The sequence below is a fragment of the Chiloscyllium plagiosum genome, unplaced genomic scaffold (genome assembly GCF_037043375.1).
Source record: "Chiloscyllium plagiosum isolate Xiang-an unplaced genomic scaffold, Cpla_swu_hap1 HiC_scaffold_21, whole genome shotgun sequence".
NCBI lineage: Eukaryota > Metazoa > Chordata > Chondrichthyes > Orectolobiformes > Hemiscylliidae > Chiloscyllium > Chiloscyllium plagiosum.
Genome location: NW_028270159.1, coordinates 58,631,935 through 58,652,750, shown reverse-complemented (window position 1 = coordinate 58,652,750; position 20,816 = coordinate 58,631,935). Strand labels below are relative to the sequence as shown.

General features: G+C 43.8%; 7 non-coding genes across 7 annotated transcripts; all 7 read right to left on the bottom strand.

The window, feature by feature from the left end:
* Positions 1 to 887: 887 nt before the first annotated feature.
* Positions 888 to 983, bottom strand: trnai-uau (transfer RNA isoleucine (anticodon UAU)). Its single transcript has 2 exons — positions 946 to 983; positions 888 to 923 (listed from the first exon to the last, which is right to left on the bottom strand). It is a non-coding gene; the product is annotated as a tRNA-Ile (tRNA).
* A 1,279-nt stretch (positions 984 to 2,262) lies between these two features.
* On the bottom strand, positions 2,263 to 2,358 carry trnai-uau (transfer RNA isoleucine (anticodon UAU)). Its single transcript has 2 exons — positions 2,321 to 2,358; positions 2,263 to 2,298 (listed from the first exon to the last, which is right to left on the bottom strand). It is a non-coding gene; the product is annotated as a tRNA-Ile (tRNA).
* Positions 2,359 to 3,636: 1,278 nt separating this feature from the next.
* trnai-uau (transfer RNA isoleucine (anticodon UAU)) lies at positions 3,637 to 3,732 on the bottom strand. The gene is made up of 2 exons: positions 3,695 to 3,732; positions 3,637 to 3,672 (listed from the first exon to the last, which is right to left on the bottom strand). It is a non-coding gene; the product is annotated as a tRNA-Ile (tRNA).
* A 1,278-nt stretch (positions 3,733 to 5,010) lies between these two features.
* trnai-uau (transfer RNA isoleucine (anticodon UAU)) lies at positions 5,011 to 5,106 on the bottom strand. Its single transcript has 2 exons — positions 5,069 to 5,106; positions 5,011 to 5,046 (listed from the first exon to the last, which is right to left on the bottom strand). It is a non-coding gene; the product is annotated as a tRNA-Ile (tRNA).
* A 1,278-nt stretch (positions 5,107 to 6,384) lies between these two features.
* Positions 6,385 to 6,480, bottom strand: trnai-uau (transfer RNA isoleucine (anticodon UAU)). The gene is made up of 2 exons: positions 6,443 to 6,480; positions 6,385 to 6,420 (listed from the first exon to the last, which is right to left on the bottom strand). It is a non-coding gene; the product is annotated as a tRNA-Ile (tRNA).
* A 1,278-nt stretch (positions 6,481 to 7,758) lies between these two features.
* trnai-uau (transfer RNA isoleucine (anticodon UAU)) lies at positions 7,759 to 7,854 on the bottom strand. Its single transcript has 2 exons — positions 7,817 to 7,854; positions 7,759 to 7,794 (listed from the first exon to the last, which is right to left on the bottom strand). It is a non-coding gene; the product is annotated as a tRNA-Ile (tRNA).
* Positions 7,855 to 9,132: 1,278 nt separating this feature from the next.
* trnai-uau (transfer RNA isoleucine (anticodon UAU)) lies at positions 9,133 to 9,228 on the bottom strand. Its single transcript has 2 exons — positions 9,191 to 9,228; positions 9,133 to 9,168 (listed from the first exon to the last, which is right to left on the bottom strand). It is a non-coding gene; the product is annotated as a tRNA-Ile (tRNA).
* Between the last annotated feature and the right edge of the window lie 11,588 nt (positions 9,229 to 20,816).

The following is a 20,816-nucleotide window of genomic DNA, read 5'->3' as shown; positions in this document are numbered from 1 at the left end:
ATTTGTCCTATATCCCTCTCAAACCTTCCGACATGAATGTGTTCAGAAAAGATTTACAAGGAGGTTGCCAGGTTAAAAAGACTTGAGCTAAAGTCCGAGGGTGAACAGTCTTGGGCTGTTTTCCCTCGATCATCGGAGGCTGAGTGGTGACCTTCAAACAACGTGTCTACGTGTGCCTCAAACCTCAAAGAATTATGTGCCTGCAACCCTCGGTTCCTCAGGAGGGAATTTAACAGTCAGAGAAAGCCACTTGCGGTGGTTGGGGAACAATTTCGAATTTCTTTGACTTCACGTGTGAAGAAGATTATTGAACACTTCAGATTGAGTATGAAAAAAGCTGAGAGTTTTGAAAAGTTAGACCCCCGTGAGTCTGAAGTGAACCATCTCCCGGAGACGCACTTCCTACTTTACCCTGGTGCCTTAAAGGTTTGATCACACTCAGATGATGCTAGGTCCATTTGGAACACTCTGATCTCCGCCCAAGAAACCCACAAACAAGGTTCTGTATTTTTGCATTTTGATCCTCTTCTTCTCAGCAGTTCTTTATTTGAATCAGACAAATGTTCCAAGCAAAGCCGAATATAACATTCATTCGGTTCAATGAGATAAATCTAATTCCTTTTTGATTACTACATCGACCTGTGTGAGTTTGTAGCCAGTTGAATAAAGAAATACCAACTAAACATGGCTTGCCGGCAATTTAAATCAAGCAGGCCGCTGATTCGAAGCATTTTTGAGCTGAACAAGATCACCTGCTCATGTGCTTCCCCAGATATCTGTTCAGATTTCAAATATTTCCAGGATACGTTGATTGATTGCCGAGACATTTGTCAAAGCAGAGAAACTGGAAATTTCCAATAGACGCTTTGGCCATGAGCAGACAAAACTGCTCCAGGTGAGGCTCGAACTCACAACCTCGGCATTGCGCACGCCGAGACACTGACATATAAGCACCGCGCGCTGACCGATTGCGCCACTGGAGCTGCATAAAGACACGGCTCCCAATATCACGTGTTATACCTCAGCGGTTGACAAATTGAATGTGATGTAATATTTTCCGGTTGTATTCACATGTGGTTCCTCACTTATTTGAGGAATTTGCTTCATTACGCAATGCTAAACTGGATTGATATTGGAAAATGTATTTTCAATATTTTCTTCGATTGTTCTCTGAGCCATTGAGGTCTTTAGTCAGGAGAAACCTTATAATCTCATTCTCTGTTAGCCTCAATTACTGATCTTATCTTCGGCACCAAGTTCCAGAAGTTGATCTTGCTCTGAGTTTTGGCATCATACACAAATAGAAACATACCCTTCGGTCCAATCCGTCCATGCCGAGCAGATATCCTAATCTAACCTCGTCTGTATGCCAGCATTTGTCCTATATCCCTCTCAAACCTTCCGACATGAATGTGTTCAGAAAAGATTTACAAGGAGGTTGCCAGGTTAAAAAGACTTGAGCTAAAGTCCGAGGGTGAACAGTCTTGGGCTGTTTTCCCTCGATCATCGGAGGCTGAGTGGTGACCTTCAAACAACGTGTCTACGTGTGCCTCAAACCTCAAAGAATTATGTGCCTGCAACCCTCGGTTCCTCAGGAGGGAATTTAACAGTCAGAGAAAGCCACTTGCGGTGGTTGGGGAACAATTTCGAATTTCTTTGACTTCACGTGTGAAGAAGATTATTGAACCCTTCAGATTGAGTATGAAAAAAGCTGAGAGTTTTGAAAAGTTAGACCCCCGTGAGTCTGAAATGAACCATCTCCCGGAGACGCACTTCCTACTTTACCCTGGTGCCTTAAAGGTTTGATCACACTCAGATGATGCTAGGTCCATTTGGAACACTCTGATCTCCGCCCAAGAAACCCACAAACCAAGGTTCTGTATTTTTGCATTTTGATCCTCTTCTTCTCAGCAGTTCTTTATTTGAATCAGACAAATGTTCCAAGCAAAGCCGAATATAACATTCATACGGTTCAATGAGATAAATCTAATTCCTTTTAGATTACTACATCGACCTGTGTGAGTTTGTAGCCAGTTGAATAAAGAAATACCAACTAAACATGGCTTGCCGGCAATTTAAATCAAGCAGGCCGCTGATTCGAAGCATTTTTGAGCTGGACAAGATCACCTGCTCATGTGCTCCCCCAGATATCTGTTCAGATTTCAAATATTTCCAGGATACGTTGATTGATTGCCGAGACATTTGTCAAAGCAGAGAAACTGGAAATTTTCAATAGACGCTTTGGCCATGAGCAGACAAAACTGCTCCAGGTGAGGCTCGAACTCACAACCTCGGCATTGCGCACGCCGAGACACTGACATATAAGCACCGCGCGCTGACCGATTGCGCCACGGGAGCTGCATACAGTCATGGCTCCCAATATCACGTGTTATACCTCAGCGGTTGACAAATTGAATGTGATGTAATATTTTCCGGTTGTATTCACATGTGGTTCCTCACTTATTTGAGGAATTTGCTTCATTACGCAATGCTAAACTGGATTGATATTGGAAAATGTATTTTCAATATTTTCTTCGATTGTTCTCTGAGCCATTGAGGTCTTTAGTCAGGAGAAACCTTATAATCTCATTCTCTGTTAGCCTCAATTACTGATCTTATCTTCGGCACCAAGTTCCAGAAGTTGATCTTGCTCTGAGTTTTGGCATCATACACAAATAGAAACATACCCTTCGGTCCAATCCGTCCATGCCGAGCAGATATCCTAATCTAACCTCGTCTGTATGCCAGCATTTGTCCTATATCCCACTCAAACCTTACGACATGAATGTGTTAAGAAAAGATTTACAAGGAGGTTGCCTGGTTAAAAAGACTTGAGCTAAAGTCCGAGGGTGAACAGTCTTGGGCTGTTTTCCCTCGATCATCGGAGGCTGAGTGGTGACCTTCAAACAACGTGTCTACGTGTGCCTCAAACCTCAAAGAATTATGTGCCTGCAACCCTCGGTTCCTCAGGAGGGAATTTAACAGTCAGAGAAAGCCACTTGCGGTGGTTGGGGAACAATTTCGAATTTCTTTGACTTCACGTGTGAAGAAGATTATTGAACACTTCAGATTGAGTATGAAAAAAGCTGAGAGTTTTGAAAAGTTAGACGCCCGTGAGTCTGAAGTGAACCATCTCCCGGAGACGCACTTCCTACTTTACCCTGGTGCCTTAAAGGTTTGATCACACTCAGATGATGCTAGGTCCATTTGGAACACTCTGATCTCCGCCCAAGAAACCCACAAACAAGGTTCTGTATTTTTGCATTTTGATCCTCTTCTTCTCAGCAGTTCTTTATTTGAATCAGACAAATGTTCCAAGCAAAGCCGAATATAACATTCATACGGTTCAATGAGATAAATCTAATTCCTTTTTGATTACTACATCGACCTGTGTGAGTTTGTAGCCAGTTGAATAAAGAAATACCAACTAAACATGGCTTGCCGGCAATTTAAATCAAGCAGGCCGCTGATTCGAAGCATTTTTGAGCTGAACAAGATCACCTGCTCATGTGCTTCCCCAGATATCTGTTCAGATTTCAAATATTCCCAGGATACGTTGATTGATTGCCGAGACATTTGTCAAAGCAGAGAAACTGGAAATTTCCAATAGACGCTTTGGCCATGAGCAGACAAAACTGCTCCAGGTGAGGCTCGAACTCACAACCTCGGCATTGCGCACGCCGAGACACTGACATATAAGTACCGCGCGCTGACCGATTGCGCCACTGGAGCTGCATAAAGACACGGCTCCCAATATCACGTGTTATACCTCAGCGGTTGACAAATTGAATGTGATGTAATATTTTCCGGTTGTATTCACATGTGGTTCCTCACTTATTTGAGGAATTTGCTTCATTACGCAATGCTAAACTGGATTGATATTGGAAAATGTATTTTCAATATTTTCTTCGATTGTTCTCTGAGCCATTGAGGTCTTTAGTCAGGAGAAACCTTATAATCTCATTCTCTGTTAGCCTCAATTACTGATCTTATCTTCGGCACCAAGTTCCAGAAGTTGATCTTGCTCTGAGTTTTGGCATCATACACAAATAGAAACATACCCTTCGGTCCAATCCGTCCATGCCGAGCAGATATCCTAATCTAACCTCGTCTGTATGCCAGCATTTGTCCTATATCCCTCTCAAACCTTCCGACATGAATGTGTTCAGAAAAGATTTACAAGGAGGTTGCCAGGTTAAAAAGACTTGAGCTAAAGTCCGAGGGTGAACAGTCTTGGGCTGTTTTCCCTCGATCATCGGAGGCTGAGTGGTGACCTTCAAACAACGTGTCTACGTGTGCCTCAAACCTCAAAGAATTATGTGCCTGCAACCCTCGGTTCCTCAGGAGGGAATTTAACAGTCAGAGAAAGCCACTTGCGGTGGTTGGGGAACAATTTCGAATTTCTTTGACTTCACGTGTGAAGAAGATTATTGAACACTTCAGATTGAGTATGAAAAAAGCTGAGAGTTTTGAAAAGTTAGACCCCCGTGAGTCTGAAGTGAACCATCTCCCGGAGACGCACTTCCTACTTTACCCTGGTGCCTTAAAGGTTTGATCACACTCAGATGATGCTAGGTCCATTTGGAACACTCTGATCTCCGCCCAAGAAACCCACAAACAAGGTTCTGTATTTTTGCATTTTGATCCTCTTCTTCTCAGCAGTTCTTTATTTGAATCAGACAAATGTTCCAAGCAAAGCCGAATATAACATTCATTCGGTTCAATGAGATAAATCTAATTCCTTTTTGATTACTACATCGACCTGTGTGAGTTTGTAGCCAGTTGAATAAAGAAATACCAACTAAACATGGCTTGCCGGCAATTTAAATCAAGCAGGCCGCTGATTCGAAGCATTTTTGAGCTGAACAAGATCACCTGCTCATGTGCTTCCCCAGATATCTGTTCAGATTTCAAATATTTCCAGGATACGTTGATTGATTGCCGAGACATTTGTCAAAGCAGAGAAACTGGAAATTTCCAATAGACGCTTTGGCCATGAGCAGACAAAACTGCTCCAGGTGAGGCTCGAACTCACAACCTCGGCATTGCGCACGCCGAGACACTGACATATAAGCACCGCGCGCTGACCGATTGCGCCACTGGAGCTGCATAAAGACACGGCTCCCAATATCACGTGTTATACCTCAGCGGTTGACAAATTGAATGTGATGTAATATTTTCCGGTTGTATTCACATGTGGTTCCTCACTTATTTGAGGAATTTGCTTCATTACGCAATGCTAAACTGGATTGATATTGGAAAATGTATTTTCAATATTTTCTTCGATTGTTCTCTGAGCCATTGAGGTCTTTAGTCAGGAGAAACCTTATAATCTCATTCTCTGTTAGCCTCAATTACTGATCTTATCTTCGGCACCAAGTTCCAGAAGTTGATCTTGCTCTGAGTTTTGGCATCATACACAAATAGAAACATACCCTTCGGTCCAATCCGTCCATGCCGAGCAGATATCCTAATCTAACCTCGTCTGTATGCCAGCATTTGTCCTATATCCCTCTCAAACCTTCCGACATGAATGTGTTCAGAAAAGATTTACAAGGAGGTTGCCAGGTTAAAAAGACTTGAGCTAAAGTCCGAGGGTGAACAGTCTTGGGCTGTTTTCCCTCGATCATCGGAGGCTGAGTGGTGACCTTCAAACAACGTGTCTACGTGTGCCTCAAACCTCAAAGAATTATGTGCCTGCAACCCTCGGTTCCTCAGGAGGGAATTTAACAGTCAGAGAAAGCCACTTGCGGTGGTTGGGGAACAATTTCGAATTTCTTTGACTTCACGTGTGAAGAAGATTATTGAACACTTCAGATTGAGTATGAAAAAAGCTGAGAGTTTTGAAAAGTTAGACCCCCGTGAGTCTGAAGTGAACCATCTCCCGAAGACGCACTTCCTACTTTACCCTGGTGCCTTAAAGGTTTGATCACACTCAGATGATGCTAGGTCCATTTGGAACACTCTGATCTCCGCCCAAGAAACCCACAAACAAGGTTCTGTATTTTTGCATTTTGATCCTCTTCTTCTCAGCAGTTCTTTATTTGAATCAGACAAATGTTCCAAGCAAAGCCGAATATAACATTCATACGGTTCAATGAGATAAATCTAATTCCTTTTTGATTACTACATCGACCTGTGTGAGTTTGTAGCCAGTTGAATAAAGAAATACCAACTAAACATGGCTTGCCGGCAATTTAAATCAAGCAGGCCGCTGATTCGAAGCATTTTTGAGCTGAACAAGATCACCTGCTCATGTGCTTCCCCAGATATCTGTTCAGATTTCAAATATTTCCAGGATACGTTGATTGATTGCCGAGACATTTGTCAAAGCAGAGAAACTGGAAATTTCCAATAGACGCTTTGGCCATGAGCAGACAAAACTGCTCCAGGTGAGGCTCGAACTCACAACCTCGGCATTGCGCACGCCGAGACACTGACATATAAGTACCGCGCGCTGACCGATTGCGCCACTGGAGCTGCATAAAGACACGGCTCCCAATATCACGTGTTATACCTCAGCGGTTGACAAATTGAATGTGATGTAATATTTTCCGGTTGTATTCACATGTGGTTCCTCACTTATTTGAGGAATTTGCTTCATTACGCAATGCTAAACTGGATTGATATTGGAAAATGTATTTTCAATATTTTCTTCGATTGTTCTCTGAGCCATTGAGGTCTTTAGTCAGGAGAAACCTTATAATCTCATTCTCTGTTAGCCTCAATTACTGATCTTATCTTCGGCACCAAGTTCCAGAAGTTGATCTTGCTCTGAGTTTTGGCATCATACACAAATAGAAACATACCCTTCGGTCCAATCCGTCCATGCCGAGCAGATATCCTAATCTAACCTCGTCTGTATGCCAGCATTTGTCCTATATCCCACTCGAACCTTCCGACATGAATGTGTTAAGAAAAGATTTACAAGGAGGTTGCCAGGTTAAAAAGACTTGAGCTAAAGTCCGAGGGTGAACAGTCTTGGGCTGTTTTCCCTCGATCATCGGAGGCTGAGTGGTGACCTTCAAACAACGTGTCTACGTGTGCCTCAAACCTCAAAGAATTATGTGCCTGCAACCCTCGGTTCCTCAGGAGGGAATTTAACAGTCAGAGAAAGCCACTTGCGGTGGTTGGGGAACAATTTCGAATTTCTTTGACTTCACGTGTGAAGAAGATTATTGAACACTTCAGATTGAGTATGAAAAAAGCTGAGAGTTTTGAAAAGTTAGACCCCCGTGAGTCTGAAGTGAACCATCTCCCGGAGACGCACTTCCTACTTTACCCTGGTGCCTTAAAGGTTTGATCACACTCAGATGATGCTAGGTCCATTTGGAACACTCTGATCTCCGCCCAAGAAACCCACAAACAAGGTTCTGTATTTTTGCATTTTGATCCTCTTCTTCTCAGCAGTTCTTTATTTGAATCAGACAATTGTTCCAAGCAAAGTCGAATATAACATTCATACGGTTCAATGAGATAAATCTAATTCCTTTGTGATTACTACATCGACCTGTGTGAGTTTGTAGCCAGTTGAATAAAGAAATACCAACTAAACATGGCTTGCCGGCAATTTAAATCAAGCAGGCCGCTGATTCGAAGCATTTTTGAGCTGAACAAGATCACCTGCTCATGTGCTTCCCCAGATATCTGTTCAGATTTCAAATATTTCCAGGATACGTTGATTGATTGCCGAGACATTTGTCAAAGCAGAGAAACTGGAAATTTCCAATAGACGCTTTGGCCATGAGCAGACAAAACTGCTCCAGGTGAGGCTCGAACTCACAACCTCGGCATTGCGCACGCCGAGACACTGACATATAAGTACCGCACGCTGACCGATTGCGCCACTGGAGCTGCATAAAGACACGCCTCCCAATATCACGTGTTATACCTCAGCGGTTGACAAATTGAATGTGATGTAATATTTTCCGGTTGTATTCACATGTGGTTCCTCACTTATTTGAGGAATTTGCTTCATTACGCAATGCTAAACTGGATTGATATTGGAAAATGTATTTTCAATATTTTCTTCGATTGTTCTCTGAGCCATTGAGGTCTTTAGTCAGGAGAAACCTTATAATCTCATTCTCTGTTAGCCTCAATTACTGATCTTATCTTCGGCACCAAGTTCCAGAAGTTGATCTTGCTCTGAGTTTTGGCATCATACACAAATAGAAACATACCCTTCGGTCCAATCCGTCCATGCCGAGCAGATATCCTAATCTAACCTCGTCTGTATGCCAGCATTTGTCCTATATCCCACTCAAACCTTCCGACATGAATGTGTTAAGAAAAGATTTACAAGGAGGTTGCCTGGTTAAAAAGACTTGAGCTAAAGTCCGAGGGTGAACAGTCTTGGGCTGTTTTCCCTCGATCATCGGAGGCTGAGTGGTGACCTTCAAACAACGTGTCTACGTGTGCCTCAAACCTCAAAGAATTATGTGCCTGCAACCCTCGGTTCCTCAGGAGGGAATTTAACAGTCAGAGAAAGCCACTTGCGGTGGTTGGGGAACAATTTCGAATTTCTTTGACTTCACGTGTGAAGAAGATTATTGAACACTTCAGATTGAGTATGAAAAAAGCTGAGAGTTTTGAAAAGTTAGACCCCCGTGAGTCTGAAGTGAACCATCTCCCGGAGACGCACTTCCTACTTTACCCTGGTGCCTTAAAGGTTTGATCACACTCAGATGATGCTAGGTCCATTTGGAACACTCTGATCTCCGCCCAAGAAACCCACAAACAAGGTTCTGTATTTTTGCATTTTGATCCTCTTCTTCTCAGCAGTTCTTTATTTGAATCAGACAAATGTTCCAAGCAAAGCCGAATATAACATTCATACGGTTCAATGAGATAAATCTAATTCCTTTTTGATTACTACATCGACCTGTGTGAGTTTGTAGCCAGTTGAATAAAGAAATACCAACTAAACATGGCTTGCCGGCAATTTAAATCAAGCAGGCCGCTGATTCGAAGCATTTTTGAGCTGAACAAGATCACCTGCTCATGTGCTTCCGCAGATACCTGTTCAGATTTCAAATATTTCCAGGATACGTTGATTGATTGCCGAGACATTTGTCAAAGCAGAGAAACTGGAAATTTCCAATAGACGCTTTGGCCATGAGCAGACAAAACTGCTCCAGGTGAGGCTCGAACTCACAACCTCGGCATTGCGCACGCCGAGACACTGACATATAAGTACCGCGCGCTGACCGATTGCGCCACTGGAGCTGCATAAAGACACGGCTCCCAATATCACGTGTTATACCTCAGCGGTTGACAAATTGAATGTGATGTAGTATTTTCCGGTTGTATTCACATGTGGTTCCTCACTTATTTGAGGAATTTGCTTCATTACGCAATGCTAAACTGGATTGATATTGGAAAATGTATTTTCAATATTTTCTTCGATTGTTCTCTGAGCCATTGAGGTCTTTAGTCAGGAGAAACCTTATAATCTCATTCTCTGTTAGCCTCAATTACTGATCTTATCTTCGGCACCAAGTTCCAGAAGTTGATCTTGCTCTGAGTTTTGGCATCATACACAAATAGAAACATACCCTTCGGTCCAATCCGTCCATGCCGAGCAGATATCCTAATCTAACCTCGTCTGTATGCCAGCATTTGTCCTATATCCCTCTCAAACCTTCCGACATGAATGTGTTCAGAAAAGATTTACAAGGAGGTTGCCAGGTTAAAAAGACTTGAGCTAAAGTCCGAGGGTGAACAGTCTTGGGCTGTTTTCCCTCGATCAACGTGTCTACGTGTGCCTCAAACCTCAAAGAATTATGTGCCTGCAACCCTCGGTTCCTCAGGAGGGAATTTAACAGTCAGAGAAAGCCACTTGCGGTGGTTGGGGAACAATTTCGAATTTCTTTGACTTCACGTGTGAAGAAGATTATTGAACACTTCAGATTGAGTATGAAAAAAGCTGAGAGTTTTGAAAAGTTAGACCCCCGTGAGTCTGAAATGAACCATCTCCCGGAGACGCACTTCCTACTTTACCCTGGTGCCTTAAAGGTTTGATCACACTCAGATGATGCTAGGTCCATTTGGAACACTCTGATCTCCGCCCAAGAAACCCACAAACAAGGTTCTGTATTTTTGCATTTTGATCCTCTTCTTCTCAGCAGTTCTTTATTTGAATCAGACAAATGTTCCAAGCAAAGCCGAATATAACATTCATACGGTTCAATGAGATAAATCTAATTCCTTTTAGATTACTACATCGACCTGTGTGAGTTTGTAGCCAGTTGAATAAAGAAATACCAACTAAACATGGCTTGCCGGCAATTTAAATCAAGCAGGCCGCTGATTCGAAGCATTTTTGAGCTGAACAAGATCACCTGCTCATGTGCTCCCCCAGATATCTGTTCAGATTTCAAATATTTCCAGGATACGTTGATTGATTGCCGAGACATTTGTCAAAGCAGAGAAACTGGAAATTTCCAATAGACGCTTTGGCCATGAGCAGACAAAACTGCTCCAGGTGAGGCTCGAACTCACAACCTCGGCATTGCGCACGCCGAGACACTGACATATAAGTACTGCCTCAAACCTCAAAACTGCTCCAGGTGAGGCTCGAATTAACTCCCTCGGCATTGCGCTCGCCGAAACATTCACGTATGAGTTCTGCGCGCCGACTGATTGCGTCTCTGGAGCCGCATATTTTTGCCGCTGGTGAATACCCACTAGCCAGGAAACGACATGACCAGCTATCCTTCGTCGTCACACACGCGGATGACCAGCAACATGAGTTCGACTGGGACAACACTACTTTTATAGGACAAGCCAAACAGAGAACAGTCAGGGAATTCCTAGCGGCATGGCACTCATCCATAGATTCTATCAAAAAAACTTCGACCTGCACCCAATTTCCCGGCCACTGAAGCGGCCAGCTAGAACTGACAACCGGAAGCGGCAGAAACAAACCACTATAAATGTTGGAGGTAACAGAAGCGCTTCACAGGAGGCTCCCAAGCACTGAGGATGTCATCTAGACAGGGGACGAAACGTCTGTTCTTGAAACTCTTCACTGCTTCAAATTCCCGGAACAAGGTGGGATGGACTTCGCTCTGAGACAGTCTCAGCTGATAAGACGCGCGCTGTTCGTTTTCTCCGATGGTTCGGTCTTGGAAGCCTGTGATTCCGCTTTGTTATATTGTACACATGGGAGAGGTCAGCAGTTCCAATCCCGGACGAGCTCTTGTTGCTTGTTCTCAGTTTCGCTAAAATGCACGATCCGCTTTCCAACAAAGTAGCTTCGCTCAATGCGGTTTGACTACCTGAAGTAGAGATGGGGCATTGGCTATCACTTGGTCAAAGTGAAAACAAGTGTCTCCGAGTGTTCGCCCCCGCCATCCGACTCTGAGTGAATCCCCCCAGCTGCATCATTGCTGAATTCTGGGTGTGAAACGTCAGGAAGCGGTGAAGTGGTTGGAGACAGGTTCACAGGAAAGGTGCAGTGTTTGAGGAATGTCAGCAATGAAGAGAGATTGGGAAGTAGACACACTTCTCCTTGGAGAACAGAAATCTGAAAGCTGGTCTGATTGAAGCTTTCCAAGTCATCGGGGATCTGGACAGAGGAAATACGGGAGTGAAAATGCTGCCACATCTGAAAGGATCGAGAACGATTAGACAGAGATTTTAAGTCTCCGGGAAAAGGAGTAAAAGTGCCATGAGCAAGACTGTTTTCACACAGGGAGTGGTCCGGGTCTGTGAGCGAGCTGCATGTTGCTGCATGTGTGCCCCGTCCCGACAGTGTTCCTCTGTAACACAACTCTGTTCTACTCGCTGCATTTTTAATCAGCTTTCTGCTTCCCGTCACTCCATGGATCTGAAATAAATCTTTCATATTGATACACGGGCCACATTTACACAGGGTGGGGTGACGCGCTTGTGAAGGTCTGGATGCTCTTCTGTTCTCGATGGGTCTGCTCTGATCTAATTTGCAAACGCTGCTCTCTGAGATAGGAATAAACGGGCGAAGGTGAAACACCTCAGTTACAGTGTGTTTGATGCTCAGGGCGCCCTGCAGTAATTCCCCACGCTGTTCCACACAGCAGCCTCCTCCCGGTGACATGGAAAGCGGTGAATAACAAAAGGATCAGCATGTTGAATCCGCATCACCACAAAGACACAATTCCCCAATTCCCCATTAGTCATAACCTTAGACAAATGCAAGCGACAGAGTGGCCGTGAACTCGATAGGTTGAACGGCTTCTGTCTGAATGACAAAACGCGGTTGTGATGCTCATCTCCTGTCTCTGGGACAGAGCGGCTGAGGGAGAAATAATGGTCCATTTTTAACTCACCCTTCCGTGTTGGACTGTCTGGAGCCCCGCAGCCTGGGCCATGGGGATGACTCTCGGTGAGTGAGGGCTTCCCTCAAATTCTGGTAATCTGGGACCATTCATGTCAGATTTTAAATCAAGCCCGGTCCAAGCAAATGAACGTACATTCGTATTGCTAAAGTCTTACTGCAGGATTGATGTGTGAAAAATAATCCTGAACAGCAAAAGGGCTGCACAGAAAGATCCCACATTAAGTTACCAGAGAAAAGGATCCCATTTTGACTTCATTCTTTCCCAGCAGCTCCGTATCCTTCTCTCTGTCTTTGATCAATGTCATTGACAGAAGATCCCAGTCGCCTGATTCTGCTGCTCCTGCATCTCCCCGCTTCCAGTGATTTGAGAGGGAGCTGCAGAGCTTGGACTAGCCCCCAGCACTGCCTCCCCGTGGAGGGAAATGGTTGCATCTATCTTCCCGTGGAGAGATCCCGGTCCCGCGGGGAGGGAGCAAAGGGAAGCCTCCTGTGAGCAGAGAGACAGAATGGGAAGGAGCTGTTCATTGTAGTTTTTACTGGCTGAAGCAACGACAATAGTATTTTTATGGAAACACCCTGCGCAGCTCTGAAGCAGATGGAACTTGAACCCGGGTCCCCTGCATCCGAGGTGGGGACATTGTCACCGCCTGAGTGTCACTGGGTTTATATTCAAAGACAGTTATGCTACGGCGCACTCGTTGCTCTCCCGGTACGATTCTCGCTTGGGGTAAACTTTCGCATCTGTGAGATGTCCCGGGTTCAAATCCCCTACAAGCCCTGTCTCTTGCTCCCGTTGTGTGGGGAGTGCATGATGGTAGTTGTTTTCAACCTGCTGATACGTTTCAGCTGTTCTTGACTTACAGCATCCGCAGCACTGTTGGGTTTTGTTAAATATCTCACGTTGTTTGCCCTCGCAATCCGACCTTGAATGAATCCTCCATAATAAATGCGTGAAGGTGAAACACATCAGTTACAGTGTGTTTGATGCTCAGGACGCCCTGCAGTAATTCCCCACGCTGTTCCACACAGCAGCCTCCTCCCGGGAAGATGGGAAATTGTAAATAACAACAAATAGGAGACAGCATCACCACACAGACACAGTTCCCCATTATTCCGACAGATATCACCAATTGTGAATGACCTCAGAGAGACAGAAGCAACAGACAATCGCAGTGGATTCGATGGGCTGAACAGCTTCTATCTGTGCGGGAAGGAACCCACATGTTTGTGAAGCCCCTCTCCCTGTCTCTGGGACAGAGCGGCTGAGGGAGAAGCAATGGCCCATTTTTAACCCTACCTTTCGCTTTCGACTGTCCGCAGCCCCCCAGCTCCGGGCCGTGGGGTGACTCTCCGGGAGTGAGGGTTTCCATCGGATTCTCTTAATCTGGGACCGTTGGGGATCAGATACTAACTGCTGCCCGATCACAGCAGAGAAAGCGACCCCGCATTGCGAAGATCTTTCTGCAGGAATACTGTGTGAAGACGGATCCTCAACAGCAAATAGGCTGCATAGAAAGATCCCATATTAAGTTACCCACGTGTCCCTGGTGTCCATTTCGCTCTTTCCCACCAGCTCAGCACCTTTCTCTCTGTCTCAGGTAAATGAGGAAGTTCACAATCAAAGTTGGAGGAGGCAAAATGGCAGCATTTGCCCTTCCCTGCCCTGGCGCTGCCTGTATGGCTGAATTCTCCGCTAATGGAGACAGCTTGGTCCGAGGGGGAAGGGACAAACAGCACCATCCCGAGAGCAAGGAGACTGAACGAGAAGCAGATATTCTTGACATTCTTTGCTGCTTGGAATTCCTGCTGCAACGTGGGATGTACTTCGCTCTGAGCGACTCTCAGCTGGTTCGGTGGTCGAAATGCCACAATTTCACCGGCTCCTTTGTCTCGGGTCACGATCGTCGCTGAGGAGCTTGTGTTAAACTGGCCTGACTTCATAATTTGGAGATGCCGGTGTTGAACTGGGGTGTACAAAGTTAAAAATCACAGGTTACAGCCCAACAGGTTTAATTGGAAACACTAGCTTTCCGTGTGCTGCTCCTTCAGCAGGTGGTTGTGGAGTCCACGATTGTAAGACACAGAACTTATAGTAAAAGTTTACAGTGTGATGTAACTGAAATTATAGATTGAAAAATATCTTGATTGTTTGTTAAATCTCTCACCTGTTAGAATGACCGTGATAGTGTCATTTCTTTCATATGTAAATCGCAAAACTTGGTGTCAGCCCAGATAATGTATTGAGCACCTCTGTGTGCTGCTCTCTGTGTCAAAATGTTTGGATTGATTCTAATCTTTAAAAAAATGAATTAACACTATCTTACATGGATTCATGCAGTTTTTCAGCAAAGCATCTACGCTGACCCCTCTCTTCATTTAATTTTCAACTTAACTTCAGCCCTAACATCATCCTGATACCATTGCCCTTGCTTAGGATTTAAACGATTGGCTTAGGGCCAACCTTCTCTCCCTCAAAGTAAACGGGAAACTCAGTTACAGAGGGGGTCCTGCACTCTGAGGTCATTAATTACCTCAGTTTCATTTTCGTGGTTGCGTCTAGAAAGTACCGCTCTAATAAATTAATAATTTATCTTGATCAATGAGCAGCGCTCCGAAAGCTTGTTATTTCAAATAAACCTGATATCGTGAGGCTTCTGACTTTGTCCATGCCAGTCCAACACCAGCATCTCCCACATGATAATCATGAGTGAGATTGGTTGGAATAGTTGGAAAACTAAGGTAATTCGATCAATTATGTGATAGCAATATATAGAACGGGATTCGAAAGGGATAACAGTGAGTGATAGCATTCTCAGAATTTTGTAAATCACTGTGCACAGTGAGTCAGGAAGCTGTACAATTCAGGAAAGCTTATCATCCACAAACAAACAACAGTGAGGAATGTAACTGTTGGGACAAACTTTCTTGAAATCAGATTGTGAAATTTGGATATGACTCTAACTGCAATTGTCTTGGTATTAATGAGCACACCGATGTCGGCCAGTGTGGTGATGATTACCAAACCCGGAGAAGGAAATATGCCTTCAAGATCATATCAGAAATATTCAGTGGATTCAAAGGAATGAGAAGATTGTCCCCCGGGAGCATATCAAAAAAATCAGTCCATGTGCCATGGAGTTTAGAATAATGAGATTTGAGGACAATATCTTCATCCACTAAAATTAATCATCGTGTACAATTCGACCAAGGGTAAAATGAAGAAATGTACACAAACGGGACACTGATATAGAAAGAAAGCACACGATATATAGGACAGGTTTGCATTGAAGTGTCGATTTCTGAATCATAATGACAGTTTAAAGGTAGTTATTGTCCTTATTCAACCTGCAGTAGAAGTGATTATACCCCACAGTGAGGTGGTTAAATCTCACTTACGTTTTGAAACAATTGAGAGTCACGGGGATCACGGGGATTGACCTTCCAAGCCAGTCCCATATTCTATGAACGAATAAAGAGAAGTCAGTGGAGAGATCTTGGTCGCCATAGAGACAATGTTCATGATGTGCTTAGATAACGAATTGGATTACTTGAGTTTATAATTGAATAAATCATACTACAGAAGCGTAGAGATCTTTGTACAAGTGTAATATCCATGATTCCGCCTCACTTAGAGCACTGTGTGTAATCCTGATCTTCAATCTTCACCACAAATGTGAAAAGTTTGGAAAGGACAAAGAAGTGTTTCCTGGGATATGAAGACAGAAAGGACACAGACGGGGTTTATCGGGATGGTGGGAAGGCTGAAGGATTTTATTCACGAGATTCTGGAAATGCTGTTGCAGAAACAGGAAAAATTGGGAAGTAAACTAACAGATTTTCCAGATGATGTGATGTTCGAACTAACTGAGTAGGAAGTGAATTCCCTCTTTCAGGTGAATCAATAAGTCAGAGATTTAAAACGGTGTATGATAAATATAGGACGAGAGCAGAGTTTCTTTCACTCAGAGAATTATTTATCTCCTGAATGTTTTGTTTTTCTTTTCCCAGAAACCGTACACAGAAGCTGATTCCAGCATGTTTTAAAATTCACACGAGTATAGAGTCACAGAATCATACAGCACTAAAACAAACGCTTCAGTCCAAAGACTCCATGCCGAACAGAATCCCAAGCTAAACTCGTCCTACCTGCCAGATCCTGCTCCCTGTCCCTCCAAACCTTTCCTATTCGTGTACCTGTTCTAATGACTCTTAAACGTTGTAATTGTACCTGCATCCACACTTCCTCAAGGGGTTCATTCCACACGCAAAGCACCCTGTGTGAAACAAAAAAAGCCTCTCATGTTTTTTAAAAATATCTCTCAACTTAAAAATGTGCCTCTGCATCTTGAATCCTCCCAACCTAGGGAAAAGACAACTATCGTTAACATCACCTATACCTCTCATTATTTTATAAACTTCTCTCAAGCTCCCCTCTCCATCTCCTACCCTCGAACACAAAAAGTCCCAGTCTGACTAACCTTCCATTATAACGCAAATCTTCCATACCAGGCAAAATCTTGGTACATTTCTTCTGAACCCTCGACAGCTTGATAATGCCAGAACAGGATACAGCATTCCAGAAAAGCCCTCACCAGTGTCCTGTACAATCTCAACCTGGCTTCCGAATTCCATTCCACAAACATTGAGCCAACAAAGGCAAGCTTACCAAAAGACTGTTAAACATCCTGTCAATTGTGCCTCAAACTTCAAAGAATTATGTGGCTGCACCCCCATTCCCTAAGGAAAGAATTTAACAGTGGGAGAAAGTCGATTAGTGGATGGAGAACAACTCTGAATTTCTTTGACCTCACGTGTGGAGAGGTTTATTGAACACTTGCAAAAAAGCTGATGGTTTTGAAAAGTTGGACCCTCGTGAGTCTGAAGTGAACCGTCTCTCGGAGATGCAATTCCTGCTTTACCCTGGTGCCTTAAAGATTTGATCACATTCAGATGATGCTCGGTCCATTTAGTACACTCTGATCTCCACTCAAGAAACCCACAAACAAGGCGCTGTCTTTTTGCATTTTGAATCCTGTTCATCTCAGCAGTTCTGTATTTGAAGCTGATAAATGTTCCAAACAAAGTTGAATACAACATTCACACTGTTCAATGAGATAAATTTAATTCATTTTTGATTATCAAAACAACCTGTGCGAGTTTGCTGCAAATTGAACTAAAAGATACCAGCTGAACAGCTTTTCCCCGCAATTTAACTCAGTGCAGTCAGCTCTCTGAGAATCATCGTCGAATTGAACAAGATCACCTTCTCTTGCTTCTCCCGATATATTTCTTCACGTTTTGATTATTTCCAGGACGTGTTGGTTGATTGGTGAGCTATTTCTCAATCCACGGAAACTGGTATTTTTTAGTCAACTCAGCATCGGCGATGAGAAGATGAAACTGCTCCATGTGATGCTTAAACTCAGAACCTCGGCATAGCTCACTCTGCCATATAAGTACGGCGCGCGGAACGATTCCTCCATTGGAGCTAGATTCTTTTCGATTGCTTAATATGTCGGGTTATACCTCAGCGGTTGGCAAATTGGTTGTAACGTGGGGTTCTTCGATCGACTTCACCAGTAGTTCCTGACTTATTTGAGGAAATTGCTTAACTACACAGTGCTAAACTGGATTGATATTGAAAAATGCATTCCAATATTTTCTCAACACTCCCCTGAGCCATCGATGTCTTTAGTCTGTAGGAACCAGTCAATCTCATTATTGAACAGACTCAATGAATGATCTGCACCGCATGTGGGGCACCAGATTCCCGAGGTTGTCCTTCGTCTGAGTTTTGGAATCATGGAGACATAAAGGTGTACAGAACGGAAACACATTCTTCTGTCCAACTCGTCCATATCAACCAGATATCCTAACCTAATCTATTCCCATTTGCTAGCACTTGACACATATCCCTCGGACCACTTCCTGTTCATATACCCAACCAGATGCCTTTTAAATGATGTAATTGTACCAGCCTCCACCACATCCTCTGGAAGTTCATTCCATACACGCATCACCTTCTCCATGAAAAAAAAGCCCCTTAGGTCTCTCTTATATCTTTCCCCTCTCACCCTGAACCTATGCCCGCTAGTTCTGGACTCCCTCACCCCAGGGCTTTATCCTATCCATGCCCCTCATTGCACGTTCCATGTTCTATTAGGATGTTACCTGGTGTGGAAGGAAAGTCGTGCCTGAAAAGGCTGAGGCTGTTTTCGTTGGAGAGAAGGTTGAGAGGAAACTTAATCGAGACGTAATAATCAGAGGTTAAATAGGGGGAACATTTTCCCTCGGATCGTGAAGGCTAACAAGAGAGGATAAAGCTTTAAATTGAGGGGTGATAGATTTAGGACAGATATCAGGGGCACTTCCCTCACTCAAGAGTAGTCGGGGAGTGGAAGGGCCTGCCCGCAACAGTCGTAGACTCGCCGACCTTAAGGGCATTTAAATGGGCATTGGGCATACATATGGATTAGAATGGAACAGTGCAGGTTAGATGGGCATCAGATTAATTTCACAGGTCGGCACAATATCGAGGGCCAAAGGGCCTTTACTGCGTTTTGATGTTCTATGTTCTATGATTTTATAAATCTCTATAAGTTCACCCCTCAGCCTCCGACGCTCCAGGGAAAACAGCCCCAGCCTGTTCAGCCTCTCCCTATAGCTCAAATATGCCAACCCTCGCACCATCCTTGTAAATCTTTTCTGAACCCTTTCAAGTTTCACATCTTTCTGATAGGAAGGAGACCAGAATTGCACGCAATATTCCAACAGTGACCTAAACAATGTCCTGTACAGCCGTAACATGACCTCCCAATTCCTATACTCAATAACCAATAAAGGAAAGCATGCCAAATGCCTTCATCACTATTCTATCTACCTGCGACTCTACTTTCAAGGAGCTATGAACCTGCACTCCAAGATCTCTTTGTTCAGCAACATTCCCTAGCACTCCCATTAAGTGTCTAAGTCCTGCTAAGATTTGCTAGCGCGGTTTGATTTTTTTTTCTCATTTCTGCATTGACGATTGAAACATGCCCATTGGGATCTGGTTCTGCTGAAAGTAATGGAGGACTAGTTGATCGATGTGATCGGTGAATTGATCCAATCCCCTGGAGAACTGGGTTACCAATACGTTGGAGGAGTACCAGTAAGCAGACGCAGTGGAATAAGGAAATATGCGATGCTTGTGATGTTACGTTGGGTGGCCAGCAGAGGGTGGCATTGTGCCATTTCTCGACAACAGTCGGACAGAGAGAGAGAGAGAGAAAGAGAGAGAGAGAGACCGTGATTGATTCATTACAGTTTATTTCATTCATTCACATGCACACACTGACACACAGAGAGGCACAAAACCAGATTCAGAGAGACACAGACTGAGACACACACATAGACGGGTAAACACAGCCACACTCAAACTCCCCTCCACGGATAGTGTGTCCTATTGCAGACAGACCTAATCACACCAATTACAAACAGGCACAGAAAAATACATACAGAAACATACATGTACAGATAGAGAGACACAGAAACACACATGGTCATAGACATATCGAGACACAGACACTCACAAACACCGCCATATACAGATGCACACATAATGTCCCAAAGTATATCATTGATCTATTCGGTAAGCTCAGGTTCATTTGTATAATAAACTATGTTAATTCGTACAAGAGATTTGTGTAATCACAACTTGTTTGTAAGCTGCATTGATTCATCAATAGAATTTTCAGAATCTTGTTTAAAGTAAACTTGCTGACTTGCAGTCCCACTTACACCTTGTGTTGGTGGGTGTGAAAATCCTGTGTTCCCTTGTGGAACAAATTTGTCCATTGGTTACAGAAGCCTTTCTTCCATTGTCTAAATTAACATGTGTTCTGGCTGCTGCTGGTTTGAAACTGCAGCTTTGTCTTGATGTGGGTTTTAAGTCTGTGGCCAGTGTATGAGGTGAGTATGTGGGACAGGAGAGGGACAGACAGAATTCTTATTGGTGATGGTCACCTTTTGGCACTCATATGACATAGATCTTTCTTGACATTCATTGCCCAAGCCTGGATGTTTCTCAGCTCTTGCTTCAGAAGACTGATGAATTGTAAAATGAACAAAAATTATCAGTGAACGTCGTGATGTTGGAAGTTATGTTGGAAGAAGGCTTATGGAGAGTTTTGATTCTGAACTTTATTGATTTCAGTTTTAGTAGGACTCCTTGGTGCCACACTCAACTAAATGTTACGTTGATGTCAAGGCAATCACTCTCACTTTTCCTTGTTACCTTTATTAAAGCAGGGCAGTACATCTTTAAAAAGCGTTTTGGCATCCAGTCCGAACTAAACTATTGACCTGCTGCTTTCTCTCACACCTCCTCCCTCCCCTCTTTAATCTCACACAAAGTGCCTCTTAGTATGCTCTACTCCTGGGGGAAGTTACTCCAGGTACAGGGAACTGGGAGTTGACTGGATGAGCTGGGATTTTGGTTGAGAGAGGGCTTTGA